At 45.1% G+C, this 13397-nt stretch overlaps 1 protein-coding gene and 1 pseudogene across 1 annotated transcript in view; both read right to left on the reverse strand.

Annotated features, from left to right (window-relative positions):
- Window positions 1–13397, reverse strand: part of LOC126325997 (insulin-like growth factor-binding protein complex acid labile subunit) — a 237027-nt gene that overhangs the window by 214366 nt on the left and 9264 nt on the right. The window lies entirely within an intron of this gene.
- Window positions 8393–8509, reverse strand: LOC126337421 (5S ribosomal RNA; annotated as a pseudogene).

Below are 13397 nucleotides of genomic sequence, written 5' to 3' on the forward strand. Positions count from 1 at the left end.
TGCTAGATGCACAAACCACAATCGATGTTCCTTCAGATAAATAAAGGCGCGAAAGGCGCAGAAGCAGTCAACCAGACAATTTACATGGAAGGGAATAACGGTCCAGCGGAAACACACGTCCATATTGAATCTTTCAGTTGTCTGGAGGACAACAGTTAAGTCAGCTACATTCCTGCACTCCAACAGGCATCTGAATTCGGACGTGCCTCGGGCATGGATGTGTGTGATGTCCTTAGGTTAGTTAGGTTTAAGTAGTTTTAAGTTCTAGGGGACTGATGACCACAGATGTTAAGTCCCATAGTGCTCAGAGCCTTTAGAACCTTTTAATTCGGACGTCTCCTACAGTTAACAGTAAATCATTCTCGCCACAGCTCACCAGCGCTGCACGCCAAGCACACATAGACAGAATCCTCCTAGGAAAAAACCGGCCTCATATATATTTTATCCCTGTACCTACAATTAAATGTTACGACTGTGATCTCAGTTGTACGACATTCGACAATGAGCGAAGTATCGTAAATACACCCTGCTGGCAGCTGTGGCTCTGGAAATAGAAATATCGATACCATTCTTATGACTTTGCTATCACAGTACTCCATGTCAAATCCATACCTTCCTTTTAATTGGACGTAGTCATTTCCTATGCACCTTTTCAGAACACGAACACATACTTTATAAGGATGTTGCTCAAGGCGAACCTATCACGCACGCCCTACTACTAAGTATAAAACTCAGTCAATAACCAATTGCTGGCGATACAAAATAATACAGTCTGAAGATTAACCATTGGTTGGCATGTCTCATAAGTTTTTCTTGCAAGTGCTACCACCGTGTCTTAGAAAGAGAGGCGCAATCGTCTTACAAACCGCTATATGTTAAACACAACTATATTACAATCACATTCTACAGGCGCACACAATTATCCATGTTAAAACTTATACCAGGTTAATAAATCCATGTATGGCATTACCTACGAATGACGTGGTTTTTCCAGTCAAATACCGTGACACTGAATATAGACTGTGATTGCTAGAGTGTATATTATCACATGAGCAGTGCGGTTACATGTCGCTGACGGTGCACCCTCGTAATAAAATTAATGAATTTTGAAAGTGTTTCGGCTCAGGAGCGTGGTATGAAACCAGTATTTGCAACTTCCTCATACCACTGTCACTAGATATTTCTGTAGTGTTAGTAATGCTTTCTGTCTCGTTGCCATGTCAGAGGTTCTGCGATATATCCACTGAGCTATAGGTGATGATTGATTGAGAAGGATTACAAACTGAGGTCGTAAGAAATGAACACTGGCTTTTCAGATCTCTAGCGCTACGCTTTCAGTAGAAATGATGTCTATGATTTGGAATCTAGTCTTTCCATTCAACCACATACCTGAATTGGATCCTATGGAGAAGCCTATTAATGATTACATCCACTAGTGAATCATATTTCTGGCACTCTCACATTTCGTAACGAGCCACCTTTCTCGCAAACCATCTGCTACAGTAAAATTCCAACACGGTTTTAGGTAGCCCCTATGCATCTTACAACAACCCCTCAGACTCTACGCTGCTGTCCCTGCAACTTTGCGCATGTTATTCTTTCAATGTAAGTCAGAACTGTGTAGAAGTAAGAGAAAGCTATATCTACCAACTTCTGCTACCCTTGTAGAAACAGGCAAAGCTGAGTTACTGCCATAGAACTGTGGTTTGACCGTTTGATGGAAATGAAGCCTGCTCCTGCAACACGAGGTAGTATAAAAGACAGTACGGGAACTGGGAGAAGGATGTGGATTTTGCTACTGCATTGTGGTGCTTCTCCAAACTAGAAGAAGGCACTACAGATCCACATGCTTCACGGCCCATTCACGTTCATCACCCCAACAAATCTATACATGAGGATTTCAGTGCCTCACAAGCACCTATCGCTAACTTACTTATGAAGCTGAAGTCTTGATTTTACATCCAAGATACGAGAGGGGAATGGAGTACATCGCATAAATCATAGTTTGTTTAGAGAAATGTGTCACGTTTCATCACCGTGAGATGGAAGTCCTCCGATGACCGATAGCTTTACTGTTAACGATCACACATAGACAATAACACATGGCTGTATATGAGTCAAATGCAGGCTATGTCATGTCACTGATGCATCCTGACAGAACAGTGGTAAAATTTACCTACAGCAACTTCTCCCTCTGTAGAATGCATCATCAGTCTACAATTAAATTGTACCTCGTTACAGCTCCAACTCAATTGATCACCCCATCCAGTCTGTCATCATTTAATGCAAATGCAAGTAACTTCCAGGAAGATTAAAACTGTGTGCCGGACCAAGACTCGAACTTGGGACCTTTGCCTTTGGGGCAAGTGCTCTATTACTGAGCTACCCAAGCACAACTCACGACCCGTCCTCACAATTTTACTTCTACCAGTACCTCGTCTCCTACCTCACAGATGCAAGTAAGTTTGGGGCGGCTGGTTCTCTGTCTTCCTGAAAAGCGTCAAATCCAGTAGTCAACTCGCGTGTATCACTGGTACCTCGTTAGTCACACAGCGTAGTACTGCCTCCACGGAGAAAAATTAACTGCTTCCCTAATTCCCCTCTCTTCCATGTCGACGTTTACTACTTGCGATTGTTAATGGTAAACCTGTAGGTTATCAGAGAACTTCCATCTCATGTGTGATGAAACGTGACACATTCCTCTAAATGAACTATGATTTATGCTATGTACTACGTCCCTATGTCGCATCTTGGGTGTAAAAATCAAGATTTCAGCTTCATAACTAAGTTAGCGATAGGTGCGTGTGAGACACTGAAATCCCCATGTATAGATTTTCATGACAGATGTGCTGTATACAGAGTTTGTGGTGGAATGACTTGAAATTTTCAAATAACGGACACTGCTACTATGCATTTATCTGTTTCCTTGTAAGAGGTATTCCCCATTACTAACCATAATTTTACATAGGACTGATGCAGGCATTGTATAATTTCTGAAGTGTGATCAGATGTGAACAGTGGACGCTAAATACCTCTGAAAAGCTATATTGCGCTCGTATGTTTTAAGGAAGTAGTTTTTTCGTTTTACAATTCGCTAACGTAGCTGATCGTAGAGAAACTGGGAAGAAAGATGTATGTCATATGCATCAAATATATTTCTTAAGTTGGAATATTAACAGCACTACATTCCATATGACTGATAGGTCAGAAACGCATGCGATCTAACATTAAAGCCCGTTTTAAGTGTAGCTTTCGGAGTGGGTGTGTTTATGTTCTCTCTGACCAATACCTTCCAGGTACTAGACTCTGGAATAATACTTTAAAATTGATAGCTTGGTTGATTTACGTAAAAATGCTTCGACTCCATCCGTCTGGAGATCCATCATGCATAAAAATGATGCGTTTCTTGTTCTTCTTCACCGTCTACTATTACACCACAACACTTTCAAATCTGTTACTATACATCAATTAGGAGTGCTAACCTCTTTGACATGGGTGCATCTTGATAAATTTTGCGCACTTTGATGGGCAAGAACTCGACCAGCACCATTCCTTCATGAGGCGTGGAATGTAGCGGTCTACTTAGGGTCGATTGCAGATGTAATTGGTAATGATGTTGCAGCGTGGGTTGGACAATGACAGTGTGAGGGGTTCTTTCAGTCTCTAATTTTACCGTAAGACTGCGAGAATGTTCTGTGACTCCCATTAACATAGAGATAGATTGTAAATTAAGCACTGTGCTCAAAGTATTAGAAATATGTAGAGCCCTGTCTGATATACTTTGATGATGGATGTGTTCGAGAATTAACAGCGCATGCACGTGCTGCACAGTCATCTACCCACATTTGGTGATACTTGCAAAGTGGGGAGGGGGTGGTTTAGCTACGATACTGAAATTGGGAAACATGCTGTCACATCACTGGTTGGTGTTGAAATTACTGTACAATTTGTAAAATTGTTCTCACAATCAACAGTAATGCTTGTTATTTCAGTATATCGGGGGTCCAACGAGGCGGAGCCCTCTATGGGCTGAACACGTCCATTTGTTCTGGCGCGTGTTCAACTTCCGGGCGAAAGGTATCCCTCCCCCCCCCCCCCCCCCCCCGAAATTGGTGCATAGGGGCGGAAATGCCTCGGACGATGCTGAGGCGGGCGGAACGAGGGCATGTTGTGAGACGTCCGGAGGGACCACTGGGGAAGGGGAGGGCAGACTGTCTGTGGCATCCATCAAGGTGTCACCAGAGGGCAGGGGGACAGAGAATGTCTCTATACTCTGGCGAGGCGGAAGGGGTGCCTGAAGAGCTGGCGAGGAGATGGAGGTTGAAGGGAAGGGCTCCACCCCGAGGGACGTGTCCGCACCAGAAAGCAGGGAGGCGGTGGGGGAGGAATCAAGGCAGGGGCCCAAGGGCGGAGTTGGTTGTGGTGCCGATGTTCGAGCCCTCTGAGTGTCTGTACGGTCGACACCCGCCGCCCATGAGCCGCCGTCACCGTAGCGGGCGTCCATGCAGGTGTGCTTCCATAGGAGTGGGACCGCATGGCCATGCCCGGGGCATAGCGCCAGGAGGGGCGAGAGCAGGGCCCAGAAGGGGATGGTGTCGGCAGGTGGAGGAGGGTCCGAGGTTGTCACCTGTGAAGAAGTTCAGCAGGATTATGACTGGCCACTGGTGTAGCGCGGTAGGTGCTGAGAAACAAGGTGAGGGCTGAGGTGGTGGCCGACAGCTCCACTGATTTCATCAGCTGCTGTTTGAAAGTGCGGACCAGGCGTTCCGCCGCGCCATTGGATGAAGGATGGAAGGGGGGAGATCGAATGTGCTTGATACCGTTAGTGGAGCAGAAGGTCTGGAACGAGGACGCCGTGAAATGGGGCCCGTTATCTGTGACCAATGTCTGAGGAAGGCCTCCAATGGCCAACACCTGGGCTAAGGCGGTGAGGGTGGCGACAGTGGTGGTGGACGCCATGCGGACCACATATGGGTATTTGAAATAGGCATCAATGATGAGGAGCCACATGGAGCCTAAGAAGAGCCCCGCAAAATCTACATGGATCCTGTCCCAGGATTGGCTAGGTGTTGGCTGGGGCGCGAAAGATTGTGGAGGACTAGCTCGATGACGCGCACACACTGTGCAACCATGGACCAGGTGCTCAATGTCTCCATCGATCCCTGGCCAATAGAAATGTCGTCGAGCCAACGCCTTCATGCGAGACATCCCCTGTGTCCGCGGTGTAATAAGTGCAGGATACGGTGGCGTAAGTCCGGAGGGATGACCAGCCAATGGGCGTCCGAGCCCGTGGACAACAGGAGGACGTCCTCCATCACCGAAAGTCTCTGTGAGACGTGACGCCACGGGCTGAAGTCAGTTTTCAAACGTCAGGTAAGGTAGGGAGGCTAACCATAGGTCACACAGTGGAGGACTTGCCGCAGAATGGGGTCCCTGCGCGTAGAAGCGGCGATAGGACATCCTGCTGGTCGAACGCCGGATCGGGTCCTGCTGGGAGACGTGACAAGGCATCTGCATTAGGGTGTTGACTGGTGGGCTTATAGCGGATGGTGTAAGTGTAATTACGCAAGGACAACGCCTAGTGCTGAAGACGCTGAGCCGTCCGTTCTGGGAGGTGCGAATGGGGCCCGAAAAACGACACTAAGGGCTTGTGATCCGTGAGGAGGGTGAACTGCGCCCAAAACAGGTAAACATGAAATTTCTGAAGTGCAAAAATAATGGCAAGAGCCTCTTTTTCGATCTGAGAGTAATTCCTTTGTGCAGGGGTTAACGTCTTGGATGCATATGCGACAGGTTGTTCCGACCCATCCTCATTCCTGTGTGCCAGGACTGCCCCAACCCCGTACGCTGAGGCATCGGCCGCCCTCACCAAGGGACGATCCGGAGAGAAAGGCGTAAGGCAAGGGGCAGATTCCAGCATCGTCTTCAGGCGGTTGAAAGCCTGATCGCAGGCAGAAGTCCACATGTAAGGTGCCCCTTTGCTACGCAGGTGATTTAAGTAATAATTAACTTTCCCCAAAAATACCTAGAGTTCGGATAAGTTTTGTGGACGGGGAAGGGCATCAATGGCTGCGACATTGCGGTCCGAAGGAAGAATGCCATCTTTACTGAGCCAATGGCCTAAGTACTCCACTTCCGGTTTTAAAAAAAACTGCACTTCTCCAGCCGACAACGTAAACCCGCAGCCTGCAGGGCGTGAAATAAGATACTGAGGTTGCCCAGATGTTCCTGGCGCGTGCGCCCCGTGACTAAAATATCATCGAGGTAATTGACACAAGCCGGTATTGGTTGCATAAGGTGCTCGAGATACCGCTGGAAAATCGCAGGGGCAGAGGAAATGCCAAACGGAAGACGCTTGTATTTACAGAGACCGAAAGGCGTGTTGACGACGACGATGGCCTGCGATTCCTCATCCAACGGCAATTGGTGATAGGCTTGTGCCAGATCAATTTTAGAAAAGTACTGGCCACCTGCCAGTTTAGGTCTTCCTGTCGAGGAATGGGATAAGTTTCGACCAAAGACTGAGCGTTGACCGTAGCCCCAAAATCCCCACAAAGACGAAGCGATCCATTGTGTTTCTTAATGACCACTAAGGGCGTTGCCCAGGCACTCGATTGTATTGGCTCGATAACCCCCGCAGCCTGGAGCCGATCGAGTTCCTGCTTGACGGCCGCACGCAAAGCTACCGGAATAGGCCGAGCCCGACAAAAGCGAGGCCGTGCGTTCGGCAGTAAAGTGATGTGTGCCTGGAAACCGGAAGCGCAGCCCAGGTCTGCCGAAAACAGGGAGGAAAAGGACGCGCACAGATCGTCTAGGTCCTGAAATGGAACCGTAGTTGAAACGAAGCAGTAATACTTCCAGGCAGTGTCTCGTCCAGGAGTTCTGGTTTGCTCCTTATCTAGGGAAAACATAACATTGTTGGCATGAAATCACCAGCAGCACTCATGCAAATTTCCGCAATGACGAGAACCCCTCGTTTAGCTGAGGAGAGACAGCAACTTGCCTCTTTCCTTTAAGCGCCAAGCATCTGGATATTTTCTTGGGCACAGTTACAATGCCCATTTCGTTGACGTTGCAGATCCTGTCTGGAGTTAGGTCGCGCTCATCATAAATCTGCTTTAGTAGCGAAAACAAACTGAGCACAGCAGGCTGATTGAAACTCATACCACGAGCCCATTATTTAATATGAGTAGGTGGAAACAGCACTTAAGCTGGAGAAAATAATTTAATAAAACTTGCTAATTATTAAGTTTCAAGCACACAAGCCATTAAACAAAGGACAGCAAACATTTGCTCACTGGACACTGATGATATCATGGGAGGAAGTAGTAGAGTGCAAAATCCAGTAGATAACAGCCGCGACTGGAGGGTACTTTTTTTCAAACTAGCCTGTTTTGGCACTCTCTCCCCTTTCTATGAGGATTATTCCTTGGGAAACACACACAAAAAAAACAGTAGCCATCACTTCACCAGATGACAAAATGGCCTTTGCCTTCTTCAATGAACGTTCGCCACGTTTTATCCATTGTTTTGACTACTGTTTTGCCTCTTGTGAGTAATGGTTGATCCAAATTTCAGGTCACAAAGCGGCACTAAAAGTCTTGGGGATTGCAATCAAACATAGCCAGGCACTGTGTTGAAATATTCTGCTGGATGCACTTTTGGTCGACCATGAGCAATCTCACCACCCACCTCACACAGAGCTTCTTCACAGCCAATTTTCGATGAGGATACTACACACTCGCCAAGCTGATATTCCTACAGCCTCAGCAATCTCACGAACTATTATTCAGAGGTCTTGCTTCACGATATCGTGGATTTTGTCAATGGTGTCCTTTGTGACGACGTCATTTGGACGGCTGGAGCGCACTTCGACTTTGGTGCTTGTCCAACCACATTTAAATTCATTAATGGTCTTCAATGATGGTGCATCGTCCATGTTAACTTCATCCAGTTCCGTTTTGATTCGTGCAGCAGTCCAAACCTTCAAATCAAAATGTTTAATAACAGCACAAACTCAAATTTTCTCCATTTTCGATCGCAGTTGACACACTGACCAATTCAGGTGACTGTCAACAATGAACTTATACTCTGCATGTTGAAATTCTTTGTACAACCCTTGCAATAATCAAGCTTGCCAATTATGAAGCAAGCAAAAGCAAAACACTCCGTCTTCAGGCCACAATTGGCCCATCGGGACCATCCGACCGCCGTGTCATTCTGAGGTGAGGATGCGGATAGGAGGGGCGTGTGGTCAGCACACCGCTCTCCCGCTCGTTATGATGGTTTTCTTTGACCGGAGACGCTACTATTCAGTGCGTTATGATGGTTTTCTTTGACTGGAGGGGCTACTATTCAATTGCCATCACGAGGCTGAGTGCACCCCGAAAAATGGCAACAGCACATGGCGGCTGGATGGTCACCCATCCAAGTGCCGGCCACGCCCGACAGCGCTTAACTTCGGTGATCGCACGGGAACCGCTGTATCCACTGCGGCAAGGCCGTTGCCCCCAATTATGAAGGCACAACATTTTTGTTGTTCCATTCTTTCGTGGAAATTTACCAGACTTACCAAATCACACTACAATCCTGTTGAAATGTAAGCCCAGGATGGCATGCCATGAAGGAAATAAAACAGGGCTTAGAATTCATCGATATACAGCTGTGCTGTAAGGGTGCCACAAATGACAACCAAAGGGATCCTGACATGAAATGAAATGGCAATCCTGGTTGATGGGCCATAGGGCAAGCGACAGTCAGGTTGGTATCCCTCCACAGTCCTGGACGTCCTTAGACAAGTCCTTGCAGGTCATCGGGGCTCAGTTCAATGTGGAGTTTATCACTTAAAGACAACTCTATTCCAGTTAATAACATTCCAGGACTTATGAGAAGTGAAGACATGTCTGGACACGCCATGGACTGCTGTGGGATACTAACCTGACTGTCACGGCTCGAAAATAAGGACTGATGATCTGGGATGCCATTTATTTCACAGCAGGACCCATTTGGTAGTCATCCATGACACCTTGACAGCACAGTGGTATGTCGATGATACTCCACCCATTTTGTTACCCTCCATTGCAAACCATTCTGGGCTTACATTTCAGCAAGAAAATACCTCCCTGCGCACGGCGCGAGTTTCTACTGCTTGTATTTGTGCATGCCAAACCCTACTTGGCCAGCAAGATCGCCAGATCTTTCGCCAATTGAGAACGTTTGTAGTGTCATAGGCATGGTCCAACAATCAACTTGGGATTCTAATGCTCTAGTGCAACAACTTGACAGAATTTGGCACAATATCCCTGAGGATAGCGTTTAAAAACTCTAACGATCCACACCTTCATAAGGGCCGGAAGTGGACTGGTGTATTATTGACTTGCTTAATTTGTGTAGCTCTTCCTCTTGAATAAATTATTTAATTTTTCTTTAATTGAAATCATTTGTTTGTCTGTACATGTACATCATATCTACTGATTTCCATTCCTTTCAGATAATTCCTTTGTGGTGCATCCTTTTTTTGTCTTATAGTGTATTAACATTTCAGTATAAAGTGTACAAACAGTAATTGTTCTCCGTAAAAGAAATGGAAAGTTCATGGTGAATAAAGGCCAGAAAACCAGGAGAAGACGGTGAGAAAGTTTCGAGAAAAAATAAATTTCGAGACCAGTGCCTAAGTAATCCTACTTTTTAAATATGGTTAAGACATCTTCCTCACAATGGATTCAAATGTAGGTGTGCTGCATGTAATGTGGAAAAAATGAACTATATAAGCATTGAGTATTGTATTGTGTACTGAACTGGGAACCTACAAACGATGGAGAGGCTATGTCCCTGCCGTAGCCCTTAGTGTTTCACAACCCTGCAACAGGCTAAACCAGTCCACTCACCCCACCTCTGCCCCACACTGAACGGAGGGTTATTGTGCGGTTCAGCCCCCAGTGGACCCCCCCTCCCCCTCCCCAGGAATGTCTCATACCAGACGAGTGTAGCCCCAAATGTTTGCGTGGTAGAGTAATTATAATGTATGTGCATGTGGAATGTTCAAATATGTGTGAATTTCTAAGGGACCAAACTGCTGAGGTCATTGGTCCCTAGACTTACACACTACTGAAACTAACTTATGCTAAGAACCCCCCCCCCCCCCCCGCCACACACACACACGCCTGAGGGAGGGGCTGTGCAATCCGTGACATGCTGCCCTCCACTGCGTGGCCGCGTACGTGGAGACAGTGTTTCCACAGCAATCGCCGACATAGTGTAACTGAGGTGGAATAAGCGAAACGAGCTCGTATTCGCTGACGCAGATGGAAAACCGCCTTAAAAACCATCCACAGGCTGGCCGGCACACCGGGCGGATTCATGGTGGAGATTGACATGCCTTCCCGCTCGGGAACCAGCGCGTTAGACCGCACGGCTGGTGGGCAGGCAACTATACAAGCATACTCGAAGACAGAAACATATAAAGTTAGTCAAAACTTTTGTGGTTACACCGCCACAAATAGGGTTGCTGACTGATGTTCTCGTGCAGAAGAGTGAAATGTCTGTTACTGGAACTACAGTTCAGTGTAGAGCATGTTACAAGGTGTACACATTGTATTGTGTTGTGTGCAAATAAATGCTTTTATCCGTATATCATGTTGGGTGTATTAAAAGTGTGTTCCCCAATCCTATATTTGGGAAAATACCTACATCAGAAGATCGTGTGTTCAAATCACCTCTCGGCCACCAGTATAGGTAGTTTCTCTCATGTATGATACGGGGAGCGTACCAATAATACACCAGATATTATAACTGTAACCTTGTAACAAGTTAGAGAGCAAACTGCCAATCCCAGCCACTGATATTCCACTCCTATTTGCAAGAATGCTAGTCATCAATCGTGAGGCCCTGCTGAAAAGGAATATCTCCAAGCTTTTTATATGACCATTTTAAAACCTTTTAAAATAAAACAAACGTTATCAACATTCCACTTTCTATTCTTTCTTCGTATCTACATATTTGCAGCCCTATGCCGCAAGAGGGTTCCGAATTGCAGCATAAAACATGGTGGCGTGTAACATCTCTGTGTCGGTGTGTGAGAAGCAATGTGCTTTAATTGAGTTTCGAATTCAAAGAGTTCGTCCACTCATGGAGCACCCTCTCCTTCAGCATGACAATGCAAGACCACATGTGAGCACTACAACAACTGCAATAATCTGACACCTTGGGTTCACTGTCATGATCATACTCCACAGAGTCCCAACTTGGCACCACCCGGTTTTCATCCGTTTCCAAAACTTTAGGAACGTCTTCGAGTACTTCATTTTGATAGTGATGCAGCTGTGTAGAGGTTGGGTTGTGGCTCCATCAATGTCAACCTTCTACAGCGACAGTATGATAAATTGGTGTCTCGTTGGGAGAAAAGCATTCATCACTATGGTGACTATGTTGGGAAATAAATATAGATATGAAGAATAAATCTGTAGAGTGTTAATAATGTTTGTTTTCTTGAAAAATCTTTAAGAGATTTCACATAAAAAATTCTTAGGAATTACTTTTCGGTTCGCCCTTGTATTTGTAGCGGTGTGCCCATACTTTCACGACCAAGCCATCCATAAGCAGATACATACCTAAAACGGAAATAACCCATTAACAAATCAGTCAAAAAAGCACACCCCCTCCCCCAACCCCCGGAACATAATGTTGCATTCCAGATTGATGATCATTTAATCACCCTATAGAATCATGTATTTTCTAATTCTAAAGGAGCTTAGAACATTTAAGTGATAAGGCCGAAGTGCACCAGCATCATAAATGAAATTTTTGCTGAAGTAGAAACAATTGAATTTGTTGATATCAAAGAGACGCTCTCTTAAGTGTTGTTGGATGGAAGCTCATACATAACCTTAGATAATTTTCTGTGTGTTGTGGTCAGGTATGTCTGTAGTTTCAGGTATGATTAGAACAAGACTTCTAGAATTCATCGTGATCCAAATAACCAATATTGTAGGCATTTCGTGTGATGGAATCAATTTAATGGTTGGTATCAGAGAATCTTTCGTTCCTCTCCTTAAACATGAGGTACATCATGTCATAATGTAATGCATTAGTCATTCAGCAGCCTTAGTAGGTAGTAAAGCTCGTGAGAATCTCACTCATGCCGAAGAAAACGTTCTAAGAAATATATCTTCTTATTTATATTACTGTTCCAAGCGTTGTGGCATATTAGTTGAGATCCAAGACTTTATGAACATGGAAAAGACTTAAGATCCTGAAACGAGCAACTACAAGATGGCTAGCAATGCACCAATGCCTATGTTGTGTAGTAGGTAACTGGTCTGCATTACTGTGCTTTTTTAGTGTAACTGCATTTGAGGATAAACTAAAAGCTGCTGATTCAGTCTTGAGTGATCTAAATAACCTTTACATCAAAGCTTAACACTTGTTTCTGAAATGTGCTTTTAATTTTCTCTTCGATGCTATCTTCCAGAGTCGAGAGACTCTTATTCATTCCCTAGAAGAAAATTCTGTTAAACTTCTTACAGAAACATGTTAGAAATTTTTGTCAATAAGAGCAAACTACTATTTCCAAAATGTCCTCAAAATTTTCTTCCCTTAAGTTACTTGGATATAGGGCCCAAGAGTGAAAAATTGCTTAAGGGATCTACCTGCTTCTGGTGTTGATGAAATTAGAAAGAGATGACTGGAATTTTATGTGTATGCGTTGAATAAATATAAACACTTTTGCCAATTAGGGATCCAATGTATGCAGCAATGAAATTTTTGTGCCCTACTATAGCAATGGGAAAGCATAGGTCCGGACTTACAGAATTAAAACACTTTTACTTTGTGTTTGCTAAGGATCCCTCCTATTCTTGATGATAGGCTTCCCACATAGAGTAATCTGGAGAACGAGCTCCCACATATGAACATAGCATTTGAACCAATTTGTATTCTCCACAGCAGATACATATTGTCAATAAAACCAACGCTCGGTTAAGGACTGCAGAAGAAGACATGGAAAGTTTTAAATTCATGGATTTCCTGCCATATATGGGAAGTCTACTGCCAAAAAATGGCCCAACATACACAAAGTAAAAGTGATTTTTCGTCCCCTCCCCTTCCCTCAAAACAGCAGCACTCCTGGGTTCCATTAAAGATTTTTTGTGGCTTGGGAAGTCTGGGGGTTGAGAGATCTCCTGTGCGTGTGACCTTTCACACGTTGGAGAGACGGCACATATAATCCACAAAAGATGCACACAATACTGCAGGTACACCCGGCTCTTACAACCCAATAAATCGGCGGTGGCAGAGCACTGTATTGACACTTGGCACTCTATGGTGTATGAAAACATCAAAAATTAGGTCTCGATTTCATCTTTTGGGACTCAATAGTGAAAGAAGCAAATTAAATTCGG

The sequence above is a fragment of the Schistocerca gregaria genome, chromosome 2, assembly GCF_023897955.1.
Source record: "Schistocerca gregaria isolate iqSchGreg1 chromosome 2, iqSchGreg1.2, whole genome shotgun sequence".
NCBI classification, from domain to species: Eukaryota; Metazoa; Arthropoda; class Insecta; order Orthoptera; family Acrididae; genus Schistocerca; species Schistocerca gregaria.